At 45.2% G+C, this 15,714-nt stretch overlaps 1 protein-coding gene across 2 annotated transcripts in view; it reads right to left on the bottom strand.

The window, feature by feature from the left end:
* Fam168a (family with sequence similarity 168 member A) overlaps window positions 1–4,005 on the bottom strand; it is a 132,486-nt gene extending 128,481 nt beyond the window's left edge. Inside the window, exon 1 of one of the 2 annotated variants that reach the window (XM_021166787.3) lies at window positions 3,746–4,005. The gene's annotated coding sequence lies outside the window, so the exon portion shown is untranslated. The remainder of the gene's footprint in view (window positions 1–3,745) is intronic. The other variant, XM_021166786.2, reaches the window with a different exon arrangement.
* Window positions 4,006–15,714: the final 11,709 nt, after the last annotated feature.

Here is a 15,714-nt window from a genome sequence, read left to right on the forward strand (position 1 = left end):
TGTGCTAAACGCTTTCTTAAATTATTCTCCTTAATCACAAGACAACCTTAATGAGGTTAATTTTATTATCCTCACTTTATAGATAAGTTCACTGTGCCCAAGGTCACACAACTGGTAGCAGTGAGTAAGCTTCAGGATCCACTCTTTACCCACACTCATTCTGCCTCGCTTCTAAACTTAAAACAGCATGACAGTGAAAGCCCCCTGGCAACTGCTTGTTCATCCCCATCTCCCCTAGCACTGAGCAGGCATTCAATAAATAGTGAACATACATTTCATATATACACAATGTATTTAAAACATGAACCCCGGGCTGGTGAGATGGCTCAGTGGGTAAGAGCACCCGACTGCTCTTCCGAAGGTCCAGAGTTCAAATCCCAGCAACCACATGGTGGCTCACAACCATCCGCAACGAGATCTGGCGCCCTCTTCTGGAGTGTCTGAAGACAGCTACAGTGTACTTACATATAATAAATAAATAAATCTTAAAAAAAAAAAAAAAAAAAAAAAACATGAACCCATTTGTCTCCTTGGATGGCCTTTGTGAAGCATGAATGTTTTGTTTTGTTTTGGCATTTTAACCACAGTGAAATACACAAGTCTAGACTTTCAATGTATTCACAATGTTATGCAATCATTACCACTAAGTATAAAAAGGGTTTTTATGACTTTACTGAAATCACTCCACTTTCAAAAGTTGGAATCGATTTTTGAAGTCAAAACCCTTGACTCCTAAATTCTTGGGCTCCTCATTTTCCCCAGGCTACCAATCCCTCCACCTGTTCTCCACTTGTTACCGGTGTCTGCTTCACAACTGCCCAGGTAAATCATTACTACTGGGAAAACAAATCCATTCAAACAGTTCTCCCACCTGATTTCTCTTCTTATTTTGAGGTTCAAAAACCAGGGCTTTAACATGAACAGCCAGCCCATCTCCAGAGCATGCCTGCAAATCCACAAAAGCAAGCGCTGGACCCCAGAGTAAAGTGGTGAGGGCAAATGCTCTCATTGGCTAGATTACACACTCAATGAATTATAGGCAACTGCTCAAGCTTGAGTTTGTTTGGGTTTTTTGTTTGCTTGGTGGTTTGGTTTGGGTTGGGTTGGTGGTTTGGTTTGGTTTGGTCTGGTTAGAATATAGAAAGCATCCTTTAAGGGCGAGAGAGATGGCTCAGTGGTTAAGAGCACTGACTGCTCTTCCAGAGGTCCTGAGTTCAATTCCCAGCAACCACATGGTAGCTCACAACCATCTGTAATGAGACCTGATGCCCTCTTCTTGTGTGTCTGAAGACAGCGACAGTGTACTTACATATAATAAATAAATAAATCTTTTTTAAAAATGACATTTCTAATCCCACGGATAACCCACCCTCTAAATGGGCATTTTCATGTGTTCAATTATAAAAACCAAGAAAAATGCTTTGTTTTCTAGCTGTACACTAAAACGTTAACAGAAAAAAAAGTATTTTTAATTCCCATTGATATCAATTTTATCTCCTTTCCATTTCTCCTCTTTTTTCCCTAGACTACACTCTAATCAACTGCCACGTCAAGTTTAACATATCAGAGTTAATGAAATTAAACCTGAAAACTGTCTTCCTGAAGACGTATCCTCTTTACATTCCTCTGGGCCTTCCATCCCCAAGAATAAACTCATCGACAACCTTTACATCAAATTTCTGATGAACAGATGCAGTTATTCTCTTATGCAGTGTGCCTACATCAGCAGCATCCTCTTAACAACAAAATATGGTTGCATGTTACACTTCATTTATTCACACCTGACAGAATTCTGATCGCCTGAATTTCTTTAGAAGAAAATTCAATCTGTAGAAACAGCCCAATTATTTAAAATCTTATCATGTAATGTCAAGAGAATCGAATGAAAAACTCCATCAGTACCCAACCATCTCACCAAAGAATGAATATTTATTACATTTCTATATTTCCTGTCTTCTCTCTGTTTACACAAAGTGATGGTGCCAAGACTCATCTCAGGATTATTAGCCTGCAATACAATGATGGGCCTAATTGCCTTGCAAACCAGGACACCAATAAATGGAGACTTCAAGCAATCAATTTTATTGGGGGGAGGTGGGGCTTGCTAACCTCTTTCTGCATACATGCACCTTGCCTGCCTAGAAAATAAATTCAGTCTTCCTGTTTTTCAGTCTCATTAATCAGTTCTCAAGCAAGAATGCACCCTTAACAACCTCAAGTTCATCAAAGTCTATTTAAATTCCAAATTCCAGGACTAGTTTCAGTTTACCAGGGGGAGGGGGAAAGGAGAAAGCAGAAACAGTTTCACCTTCTCCCACCTTTGCTTTGAGAGCCCCCAACTTTCCCTTTTTGACAGGAACTGCAAGACTCCCCACTCTCCTTTAATTCTACCTTAAATGGTTCTCTCATAACTTTACCCTTGGGGCTGCTATTTCCAGACAATTCTAACGTAAAACAAAAAGGTCAAATTGATAGCATGAGATATCCTCTAGGAGAATCTTTAATATACCTTCTCTGTCCTCTGCGAAGACCCTTCTAATGGTCTTGTTATTACTGTCTCTCACCCAAGCAGCTGATGTAAATGTTCTAACCCTTGAACCTCTGGTGTGTCTTGGAGGACATCTTAATCCTTCCTTTCCTAAATAAACCAACCCACTCCATCCCCTCTGCCACCTCACCACAGGTAACCAGCTTATCATAGACATTTCTTCTGCAAAACTGGCAGAGACATTTTCTTTATGATGCCATCCACTAACCTTGCTCGACACCTGCCAGAATTATTTTAGTTGAGTCCTGCTGAGTAGTCTTACATATCCTCTACCTCCAACTTCCGCTCAGGGGAGCCACCTTGTTCCCTCCAGAGACTCTAAACTTATCCTAAATCCTTTTCCACTGAGCCCTCATCCCCAATTTCAATCCCTGTCTTCCTATTTGGGGCCCAACTTACAATTCACTCCCTCCTGTCAGCTTACCTCATCCATCTCCTGTAGTTGGAGGTCTCATCACTCACTACCAGTCCAAATTCAAACCTCCAGCAGCAGCCTACCTCAAGAAAACCCCACACAAATCCTACCTCTTCTGCTCTCTCCAAGCCCTATTTCCGTAAGTATTCACAAATCCATCATCCCCAGAAGACAACAGCCCATTTCAACCTGGGGTCTCAACCCATGCCAAAGCCCTCACTCCCAGCTCCTACCATCTCCATCTTCCTTCCCCAGGTCCACCCCAAGTCCCACCTTCCAAAATTAGCACTCCCTAGAGTCCCATCCAACGTTTATATCCCACTGGCATTGAAATCATCTCCTTAGCCCCCACCCCGCTCTGATCCCAAGCTGTCAACTGCTTCAGGCCAACCCCAAATCATCACCTTCATTCAGTCCCATCCCCCATTAAAAGACATCCCATCCAATCTCACCTTCCACCTCGCCCCAAGACAATCCCAAATTCCACCTCAAAACCCTACACACCCCATGCTCCTATCCCTGGTCTGGTTATCCCTCCATGTAAAGTCCTACCCCCTCACCCCCCTCCGCTACCCTCCCTGACCTGCTGCTGTCCCACCCTCACCCCACCCCCAGCCCGCGTACGGACGAGTCTCCCCCACCAGCCCGCCGTTCCATCGCCACCTCGGTCCCCTCCCCCAAGCCGGCGCGGGGGCCCTACAGCCCCCACCCTCGTTCCCCCCGGCGCCACCAGCCCTGGCTCCACGGGAGCGGGCCGGGGGGCGGAGGGGGGGTCTCCTCACCGGCGAGCTGCTGCAGACGAAAACCGCGGCGGCCGCAGCTGAAGCGGCGATGCCCTTGTCTCCTCTGGAGGCTACAGCGGCGACGCTCTCGTTCCCTCGTCCGTGTCCAGTAGGGTGGTGGATGGCGCGCAGGGACGGGAGCCTCCTCCTCCTCCTTCTCCTCAGCTACTCGGATCTGAATCCTCTGCAGTAGCCGCGGAGAAACCCGACAGTGGGGGAAGGGGACGCTCGGCTGCAGGCAAGAGAGGAGGAGGCGGAGGGAGGGGGCGGGGGACCGCTGAGAAGGGCGGGGGAGGAGGAGTCGGCGCGCTGTCCCGACACGTCCCACAGCCTCCGAGCTCTTGGACTACAACTCCCGGCATGCTCTGCCACGGCCCTGCGCGGCCTGGTTCTCCCAACCCTGCGCCGGTCCTGGACCGCACCCTCTTGGGTCACAGACAATGGAATGAAGCCGACTCCCACGGGCTTTTGTAAACTCAAAGGCCTCTTGGGAGGGAAGTTGGATATTTCCGCAGCCTCATCTCCATGAAGCAAAACTCTCTACGTCTCCAACCTACACATACACCCTCTTCTGCCCGAGGGACTACACCTCCCAGCATGCCGCACATAGTTTCCCATTCTCTCCTTCCGGACCCCTCTCAGACCCGGTACTACAGTTCCCAGGAGTGTGGTCCTTGCGAAATGCTGGGACATGCAGTTCTCAGTCCTTCCTCCATGTTAAGAAAAAAGAAGTGAAAGAGAGAAAAGGGGAAGGACTATTCCAACCCACTAAGCTTGGGCCTAGATTGGCTACATCACCTGTAATTCTGTACTCTCCTCGCCATCTCCGTTGTCACTGTCTCGCCAGAACTAATGCAGCAACAGCTTCCCTGGCATCCCTGAGAGTCTGCAACTTAAATCCTCATGTAAAAAACACATTTGTTTACATTTACATTACTTATAAGTATTTAATCTAAAAAGATGATCAAAAATTTTTAGAAAACAATGCCCACGGTTATTATAGGAGGTTGTTGAATATGAGTTGAGGAGGATGTAGATATTCATCAATAGGGGGCTGATTTAATAAATAGTGATGCATGTATTCAACGTAATGCTAAGCAGCCATTAAAAATGATGGTAAGGCTTTTCACAATTTCTTGTCAGGGGGGCAAATTGATAGCAAAAACGGCAAGATTAGACAGGTTCAATTTATTTGAAGTTCGAGGATATAAAAGCGTAAAGATTTCAGTGAAGAGATTCTCCAAAATGTTATCAGTGATTATCTTTGAGAAAGAATTGTTAGGTTTCAGGTTCCTCTTATCTTTTATACTGCCTGAATTGTTTAAGGAAGCACACACCCACCGTTTTTTTAAAACATGAAAGGCTATTTCATATGCACACACACACACACACACACAGGCACACGCACACAGATACAGATACAGTTATAGATATTCCAAATACAACAACCTCTTGATTTCCCACCTACAAACTTTCCTTGGGTCTTGGTTGCCTAAACACTGTTTCAGGACTATGTGTCTACCTTTCTGTAAACTAAGTCAATCCCACTATTAAAACAATGGTAGTTGTGTACTGTATTAGTTACTTCTCTGGTTGCTGAGACAAAATACTTGATAAGAGCAATTTCAGGAAAGAAGGGTTTACTGTGATTTACAGTTTTATCTTAGGGAAGAGAAGTGTGTGTCAGGTCCAAAAGAAACTCAGGACAAATGGCAACCTGTGGTGCCTGGCTATTAGCATACCAAAGAGCATTCTGGCCTCCATGCACCGTGCACCGCTTAGTGATCCCTCAGTTTCATAAGAACCTGTTACAGACTCCATGGCTCTACCACGACCCTAAATTTCTTCAGTTCATGGGCTTCCCCCCACCCCGGCTTCTCATTTTCCTATAACCCTAATATTTGGGCTCTCTTGACCTCCTCTCTCTTGCCCCTCTTTCTTGGTAAGCTCTTTCTCTTTCTTCTTTTTCTTTCCCTGCCCCACCTCATAGCCAAGTCCATTCTGTTGGCCATGTTCAGTCTACCACTCTTCTTTCTGCTCTGGATTCTTCCAGATGCCTCGAGCTGAACTCTCCCTAAGACCTACAGTAAAATCTCCCACTGAGCCTTACCACAGAACTGTCACGTCATCAGTGTATGCAGTGCAGCAGTAGGAGCAGGTCACGTGAGTATGGCAGCAGGAGCAGGTCACGTGAGAGGGAGATGCTTGTTCTCTCATTCCATCTAAGAACCCCATCCCGTGCACTGCCCATATTTAGGATGAGCCTTCCCAACTCAGTCAGCCTAATCTAGATAATCCCTCCAACATGCGTAGAGATCTGTTTTTCCACAGTAATTCTAAATCCCATCAAACTGACAAGATTAACCATCACAACTACAATTTATGGAAGAACATAAAGTTAGCAAGGAGCTCTCAATCTTTCTTCCCAAATTATCTGTTTTCAGGGACCTTCTCTCTCTGCTCCAAAGTTTCCCATAGCCCAAGTTGAATTGGAACTGGCTCTATAGCCAACGCTGGACCTGAAAGCCTTGAAAGCCTGACCTGCCTTCCTTGGCTCTCCAGGCATGTGCCATGTTCCTAGCTGTCTCTTCCTACTCATTCTCAAGACCAAAGCCAGAGGTATACCTTCCATAGAGCACATTTTAGACAAAGTAATTGTCCTTATATCTTAATTCTTTTTTTTTTTTTCAAGACAGGGTTTCTCTGTGTAGTCCTGGCTGTCCTGGAACTCACTCTGTAGACCAGGCTGGCCTGGAACTCAGAAGCCTCTGCCTCCCCGAGTGCTGGGATTAAAGGCATGTGCCACCACGCCCGGCTATATCTTAATTCTTATCTTGGTGGCTTCTAATCTGAAGGTCAGAGGTCATTGTGTTCAGGGTAAGTGAAGATAAGGGATCAGAATTATGATAAAGGGTCTGTAACACTCTACCTCACAAATCATTGTCTGTGGAATAAATAAGATGTATTTGCAACTAAAAAAAACATTTTTAAGGCAGGTGGTTGGTGGTGCACGCCTTTAATCCCAGCACTTGGTAGGCAGTAGCAGGCAAGTCTCTGGGTTCAAGGCCAGCCTGGTCTACAGAGTGAGTTCCAGAACCCCGTCTTCCCCCCACCCACCCCCTGAGTCAACACACCCACCCACCCACCCACACGGCCAGGCAGGTCTGGAGAGATGGCTTAACAGTTAAAGGTACTAGCTAGGCAAGCCTGACACCCAAGTTTAATTTCCAAAACCTACCACGTAAAAAGCCTGTGGAGGTGAGCACAGCCCTCACGCATCAAGATGGGAGGCAGAGATGGGAAATCACCCAGAAGCTCCTGGGCCCACGAGCCTAGAGTACAAAACACCATAGCAGAAACTACAGAGACCTTGCCTCAGGAAGATGGGTAGAAAGAATAGACTCTCCAGTCTTTGAAGTGGGGGTGGGGGGAGGGTGATAATTTGGTTGGTTGGTTGGTTGGTTAATTTTTGGTTTTGTTTTTTTGCCATGATGAACATCAAACTTAGGGCTTCGTATATACTAATTCTACTGAGCAACAACCGCTCTAATTTTCTAAATTGAATTATCTTCAAGATAGACCCTTTTCCGTTATTCCAATGGTAAGGAAAGCTTTTCATGTATTTTTAGGCTAGTGAAATAGATTCTTTTCTCTAGTGCCAGGTTTTGTGTCATGCACCTGTAACATCAGGACCCAGGAGGCAATGTCAGAAAACGAGAATTCATTGTCAGGCTATTTAGAGAAAAGCATTATTTCAAAGAAGAAAATATAAAATAAGAGCCAGGAGCACAATGGGGAGGTGGAAACAAATGGGGCAAAGTTCAGGGTCAGCTTCCACTACATAGCAAGTCTAAGGCCAGCCTGGGCTACATGGACCCTGTACCAAAAGAAAAACAGAATCAAATTTTCTTTCTTTCTGTTTTTAACTTCTTTCTTTCTTTCTTTCTTTCTTTCTTTCTTTCTTTCTTTCTTTCTTTCTTTCTTTCTTCCTTCCTTCCTTCCTTCCTTTCTTTCTCTTTCTTTCTTTCTCTCTCTCTCTCTTTCCTTTCTTTTTTTCTTTCTCTTTTTTTTTTATTGACTATGAGTGCTTTTGCCTGAATATGGATGTGCACCATGTGTGTGTCCAAAGAGTGTATTAGATCCCCTGAAACTGGAATTACACACATCTGTAAGCTACTATGTATATTCTGGAGACCCAAGTCTTCTAGAGAGCAAGCAGTGTTCTTAATCTCTGAGCCATCACTGCAGCCGCCACACTTTTGTTTTCTCTATTTCATTAGACAAGTAAGGCAGAACAGTGTGGCACCCCTTTAATCCTAGCATTCAAGAGGCAGGGGCAAGCAGATACCTGAGCCTGGGCTACAGAGCAAGTTCTAAGACAGAGCTACACAGAGAAACCCTGCCTCAAAAAACGAAGCAGAGAGGCAAGCAGACTCCTCAAACAGCTCTTTTCTCTTTATTGATTTTTATGGATTATTGTTTCAGCCATTATAGGTCTTGGTTAGTAATTATGTCTGTCAGGCCTACCTTTTTCTTTGTACAGTTTTAGCCGCTGTTGGGTTTTATTTTGTGTTCATTATTTCTACTCAAAGGACTTTCCCCAGGGGCCAGCTTTGCAGTGTTCAGTGTTATTGACAAAGACAGGATCATTCACTCTGCTTTTCCAGCCATAGTAAATTATACCACGTGTACCTTTCTTTAGCTGCTGTCACTTTTATTTTTATGTTGATTTTTTTTTCTACCGTATGGAATTCATTCTACAATCCCATGAAAATTAACTCAGAGTCACGATGAGCCTGTTCAAACATGATCCTTTGCCGGTCACTCGCTGATTAATTTGCTCATCCCAGCTAATGTTGATGGTCTTTTTGCACTTACGTCTCAAAACATCTTTGGAAGCATTAGTACCAGTGTGAGCTTTGCTTATAACGCTGCTCCGGGAGTATACTAACGGTAGCCTGGTTGAAGGGCGTTTACCTGTCATGCTCAAGGCCCTGAATATGATCCCCAGCACCAAAATTTAAATTAAAAAGCCTCAGAGGTCAGGCACTGAGGTACCGCTCACCAGGGAGATGAGGTCAGGAAGACTAGGAGTCCAACTTCAGCTACAGGAGGAGTTTGAGGCCCACCTAAGCTTTACGAACCCTATGTTAATAGTAATAGTAATGATAATTTACTCTAGAAACACAATAAGATGGAACTCAAAGATAACGTTAGAGGAACTGAACTGATCTTTATTAATAAGGCAAAGGCTGTATTAGTGGCTAAAACATTTTTTGTAGCCGGGCGTAGTGGCGCACGCCTTTAGTCCCAGCACTTGGGAGGCAGAGGCAGGCGGATTTCTGAGTTCGAGGCCAGCCTGGTCTACAAAGTGAGTGCCAGGACAGCCAGGGCTACACAGAGAAACCCTGTCTCGAAAAACCAAAAAAAAAAAAAAACATTTTTTGTTTTGTTTTTCAAGACAGGGTCTTTCTGTGTAGCCCTGGCTGGCCTGGAACTCACTCTGTAGCCCAGGCTGGCCTTGTAAATTGATTGTTTTATTAAATCCTCCAGCTTGCGCTTCCTCAAAGATGCCTCTTTTTTTTCTGTCTTTTTTTCTTTTTCTTCTTGGTTTTCTGTATAGATTGGCTGTCCTATAACTCATTCTCTAGACCAGGCTGGCCTCAAACTCACAGAGATCTGCCTGCCTTTTCCTCCTGAGTGCTGGAATAAAAGGTGTATAATCACCACTGCCTGGCTTCAGATATGCCTTTTGAAAAATAAATTGTGTGTGTGTGTGTGTGTGTGTGTGTGTGTATGTGTGTGTGTGTGTGTGAGAGAGAGAGAGAGAGTGCACATGAAGTATGAGTACCCAGAGAGGCCAGAAGAAGGAGCCCCCCCCGGAGTTGGGCTTACAGGTAACTGTGAACTACCTCTTACCTGTACTGACGACTGAACTCTGGTCCTCTGGAAAAGCAGCAAGTGCTTATAACCACTGAGCCCTCTCTCCAGCCCCACATACCCATTTTATAGTAGAGGAAAATGAGACCCAAAGCAAGCTGCAATTAAAACCATACCAGGTCTAATCCTCAGCTAGTGCAACTTGGCTGATTATAACTTCCAAAGTTATCTCATTTTATTTATACATTTTTGCAATCATCTTTTTTGGAGAGGTCAACATAATTTTTTAGGGTTTTAAAGAAGCTAACCAAGAGAAAACAAAACAAAACATGATATAAGTGGTGGCGCACGCCTTTAATCCAGGACTCAGGTGGCAGAGGCAGGCGGATTTCTGAGTTCAAGGCCAACCTGGTCTACAACCTGAGTTCCAGGACAGCCAAGGCTACACAGAGAAACCCTGTCTCGAAAAACAACAACAACAACAACAAAATTTTAATTCTCTGAAAGAACTTCTTGTGACTTAATAGAGACAAAAGCATGAAAGTTTTTTATGAATGACCCAACACTGGGCAACTGGAAAACTGCCATTTGTGTTGGAAGGCTGTTACATGAACACAGCTTGCCAGAGTGTTAGGAAGTGAATAACACACCCTGACATCCAATACGTGAGTAGCAAACACCCACTCTAACATTTCATCCCAACAGTCAAGGTAAGGAGGAGAGCCACATCCTGTCCCTCCTTCAGGACCTAACTGAGCATCTGGAAGCCTCTCCTCACCTGCTGGGTTAGGAATCTGCTCTGGGCTCCCACAGCTGGCTCACTCTCTCCACCTTTAACCCTGCTTCCTCAATGGCAAGGCCCGAGGGCATCTGACTCATCTCTGTGACCCAGAGCTCCAGCCAACACAGGGCTTCTTACAAGTTAGGAGCTCAATAAAAGGTGGATGAATTAATGAATCAGTCGATCAATTAACGCGACCAGTACATAGATTATATGGATAATCAATTCAAATGCAAAGAAAAAGTATGCTTTAAATGGGGTGAAAGGCAAAGGCAAAAGACAAATGGAAGTTCAGGAAGTCATTGTAGCAAGGGACTCTCCCACACAGCATGGAGAAGAACCTTGACACACTGGGCTCAGTTCTTCTTCCGGCTGCTTCCAAGCTACACAACCTTTGACTTTTATCTAGTTGCTTCCCGCCTACAGCTGTTTTCTCATCCACAAATGTGGTCAACCCAGCAAACTCCCCTCCTCCAAAACAGATGAAAGGTGACCAAGGTAACAGATGTTGTGCACGGAATGAATTGCTGCCAGAGTAAGGACTGTCACTGACAAGACCAGACTTGAAGGAAGTGATTGGAGTTGAAGTCCAGCAGAATCTTTTTTTTTTGGTTTTTCGAGACAGGGTTTCTCTGTAGCCCTGGCTGTCCTGGAACTCACTTTGTAGACCAGGCTGGCCTCGAACTCAGAAATCCGCCTGCCTCTGCCTCCCAAGTGCTGGGATCAAAGGCGTGCACCACCACGCCCGGCCAGCAGAATCTTTTATATAAAGCTGCTCAAATAAACAAACTTTAAACAAATAAAATGTAGAACCTGGGCTGGAGAGATGGCTCAGCAGTTAAGAGCACTAGTTGTGCTTACAGAAGTCCTGGGTTTAGTTTCCAGCACTCACATAACAGCTTATAATTTTTCCTAACACAGGATTAAAGGATTAATCCTGTGTTAGGGAAATCCTGATCTAAAGGATTCAGCAGCATCCCCTTCTGGTCTCCCTGAGTGTGTGTGTGTGTGCGTGTGCGTGTGCGTGTGTGTGCGCGCGCGCGTGCAAATACATGCAAAGTGAACATTCACACATGCAGGCAAAATACTCATACATATGAAATAAAAATAAATTTAAAAGAAAGAAAAGAAGGAAGGAAGGAAGGAAGGAAGGAAGGAAGGAAGGAACCAAAGTAGAGCTGACAAGATGGCTCAGCAGGAAAAGGCCTATGCCAAGTTTGCCGACATGGGTTTAATCCCCAGGGAACTCACATGGTAGAGGGAGAGAACTGACTCCTGAAACTTGTCTTCTGACCACCACACACACACACACCCACACACACACACACACACCACACCACACACACACACACCACACACACACACACACACACACACCACACACCACACACACACACACACACCACACACACACACACACACCACACACACACACACACACACACACACCACACACACACACACACACACACACACACCACACACACACACACACACACACACACCACACACACACACACACACACACACACCACACACACACACACACACACACACACCACACACACACACACACACACCACACACACACACACACACACACACACACACCACACACACACACACACACACACCACACACACACACACACACACACCACACACACACACACACACACACACCACACACACACACACACACACACCACACACACACACAGTATATCCAATTGCAACTGTTTGAATTGTGTCTCTTCAATTAAAAAGAAAGAAAGAGAGAGAGAGAGAGAGAAAGAAAGAAAGAAAGAAAGAAAGAAAGAAAGAAAGAAAGAAAGAAAAGAAATATCCATGCCCACATCCTAACCCTTTTACTTAGGGATGTAACTTTATTTGGAAGTAGGCTCTGTGCAAATGGGATTAAGTAAGGAATTTTGAAATGAGATCATCTTGGATTTAGGTGTCCTCTAAATCTAATAACTTTATAAGAGAAAGTTCCAAGGCTAGAGAGATGGCTCAGAGGTTAAGAGCTTTGACTGCTCTACCAGAGGTCCTGAGTTCAATTCCCAGCAACCACATGGCACAACATGGAATGTGATGCCCTCTTCTGTCTGGTGAGTTTGAGGACAACTACAGAGTACTCATACACATAAAATAAGGAGAGAGAGACAGAGAGAGAGACAGAGAGAGAGACAGAGAGAGAGAGAGAGAGAGAGAGAGATCTGGTGTGTCGTCCCCCGCCCCCAGTATTAGGGCTTTTTTTGTTTTGTTTTGTTTTTTGTTTGTTTGTTTGGTTTTGGTTTTTTGAGACAGGGTTTCTCCGTATAGCCCTGGCTGTCCTGGAACTCACTCTGTAGACCAGGCTGGCCTCGAACTCAGAGATCTGTCTGCCTCTGCCTCCCAAGTGCTGGGATTAAAGACGTGTGCCACCACGCCTGGCTTGTATTAGGGCTTTAATCTAGGGCCTTTTACATGTTAGACAGATTTTCTTTTTTCTTTTTTTTTTGGTTTTTTCGAGACAGGGTTTCTCTGTGTAGCCCTGGCTGTCCTGGCACTCACTTTTAGACAGATTTTCTGCCTCTGGACTCAGTAGAAGATCTGTATCCTTGAGGTATACTGTGGATGACTTGGTGGTGCACAGCTACAGCCCTAGCATCCAGAGGCTGGATGGGGAGGGGTGAAAGGTCAAGGCCAGTCAGGGTTACATAGGAAAACTCTCTCTTCAAAGAGAAAGGGAGAGTAAGGCATGGTGGCACATGCCTTTAATCACTCAGGCGGCAGATCTCTGTGCCAGACTGATTTACAATGCAAGTTCTAGGCTAGCTAAAGGCATTGACTGAGACATTGTCTCAGAAAATAAAAATAAATGAGTGGGAATTTGGGGTGTGGGTGCTGGCTGGGGAGATGGTTCTGTGGTTAAATGCAGTATTTGCTCTTCCTAAGAACCTGTGTTCAATTCTCTACGTTCACATGGTGACTCACAACCATCTATAACTCCAGGAATCAGACACCCTCTCCTGACCTCCACAGGTATCAAACACAAGTGGTACACAGACCTATGCAGCCAAAATACCCATGCACATAAAAAAAAATTAAAGCGATAAAAGAACATAAAACGGTTTTTAATTTCTCCAGATAAATTCAAAGAAGTCTGTTTTGGAAAACGTTCATTAAGCCCATTATTTAGAGAGGAAGCCACCTTCAATTTTTAGTAATTTCTAAGTAAATTTTTGAAATGTCTTCAGTTCTGTCTATAGACTACCACACAATTATAGCAGACCCTGTGACAGACACCCATAGAAAGATTAGATGCCTTTATACACACTAAAGTCAGTGCAGATGTAAAATGACGTTCAGTGAAATGTCTTCCTTCACGGTTAGACATCAATTGGCTTGTACTATCCAAAACATTAACAGGAAGAAGTGTGTTGCCGCATGAGAGAGCTGTAGTGTGTATCCTTTATTACCGAACATATCACGGTCACATGGAGAAGGTTTGTAGGTCCTGGGAGGGAGGAAGGATGGCCCAGGACACACCAAGACCAAGCTCTCAACACAAAGGAGTTTTATTTGCCCCAGAGGGACAAAGGGCAGGGAATAAGGGACAAAGACAGGAGACAGAGGATGAGGGAGAAGGGGAAAGGAAGAAGGGATATGAGGAAAAGCGATTTGCCTGGGGGGGGGGGCAAGGAACTGCCTCTGGATAGAAAGGAGACTACAGCTGGCAATTTATAAAGGGAAAGGAGAAGCCCAGTGTTAGTGATAAATTGGTTAATTTTGACTGACAGGTTAATTAGAGTAGACAAAGTGGGTCTTTGCTGAACTTCAGTACTTTGATAGCTGGGCTTGGTGGTCCTCTTCTGCAGGAGGAAGTGGCCAAATGAGGGAATGGATTTTGGGACTAGATTTAGATATACAATCTAATTTTAATGAGAGGAGGAGAGGGTGGGCAAAACCTGTCAGGGCCATGTTTGCCATGCTCATGCCTCATAGAGCCCTTCAGGGAGGGTGTATATCATCTGATAACTTACCTGCATTACTGCTGCAGTCAGTGCACACACATGAAACGGACTGGCCACAATAGTTGTGGTGAGGAGGCTGAGTCAGGAGAATTGTGGGTTTATAGGCTCGGCATGATAGCATACATGGCCTACAGCTGGGAGAGACCACTGATAAATTTTTCTCTCCCAGTAGCTTGCATAACACTTTCTGGCTCTGTGACTTCGATTAAGCCATTTAAAACCTTTGTGCAGATAAGCAAATAAGTGGTGTAACAGAGGGAGGGTGAATCTCACTAGCCCAAACTGGCCTCCAACCTCCCTGCTTCAGGCATGTGCTGCCAAACTTGCCAATTTAAAATGTATACTTTTTTTTTTTTTTTTTTAGTTTTTCGAGACAGGGTTTCTCTGTATAGCCCTGGCTGTCCTGGAACTCACTTTGTAGACCAGGCTGGCCTCGAACTCAGAAATCCGCCTGCCTCTGCCTCCCAAGTGCTGGGATTAAAGGCGTGCGCCACCACCGCCCGGCTAAAATGTATACTTTTATGGGGCATTGGTGTCCCACACCTTTTATCCCACAACTCAGGAATCAGAGGCAGGCAGATCTCTGAGTTCAAGGCCAGCCTAGTCTACAGAGTTCCAGAACAGTCTGTCTCAAACAAAACAAAACAAAAAAACAAAAAACAACAACAAAAGAAATAAAAGTATAGTTTTTAGCAGGACAGAGTAGTACATGCCTTTAAGGCAAAATCAGGTAGATCTCTGTTCAAGGCCACCCTGGCCTGTGGGACGGTCAAAGGCAGCCTGTGTTGTGGTCAAGCAAGACTTATTCCGGATACCCAGTAGAAAACTCTACAAGGGATAGAACAGTGAGCCACATTCCCAGACATAGGCACCTAACACCACAGAGCCCCCAACTCCATAATCCTGTGACCATCAGTCCCGCAGACAAAATCCCAAGCTCCTGGCATTCTGGCTAGACTCTGCCCTCACAGTTACCTGACAACAGCCAGGTATGCTCCGCCCCACAGTTACCTGGCAACAAAATAGCCCAGCCCACTATAAAAGGAGCTGCTTGGCCCCTCCTCTCTCTCTTAAGCGCCTACCTCTCTTATTCTCTAGCTCTCCTTCTCCCCCTCTCTTCCCCCCTCTCTCCGTGTGGCCATGGCCGGCCTCTCCTTTTAACCGTGGACTGTCTCTGCTCATCGAGACCCGCTGTGTTGGGGCAACAGAGCAGGTTTCCCTCTAAAGAGCCTCATCTAACCTCCTGCCAGAAGGCCTCCAGACACAGACCAGACCAAGGGCTCTCACCAG

This window comes from Mus caroli, unplaced genomic scaffold (assembly GCF_978045245.1).
Source record: "Mus caroli unplaced genomic scaffold, Mus_caroli_1 scaffold_8, whole genome shotgun sequence".
Taxonomy (NCBI): domain Eukaryota; kingdom Metazoa; phylum Chordata; class Mammalia; order Rodentia; family Muridae; genus Mus; species Mus caroli.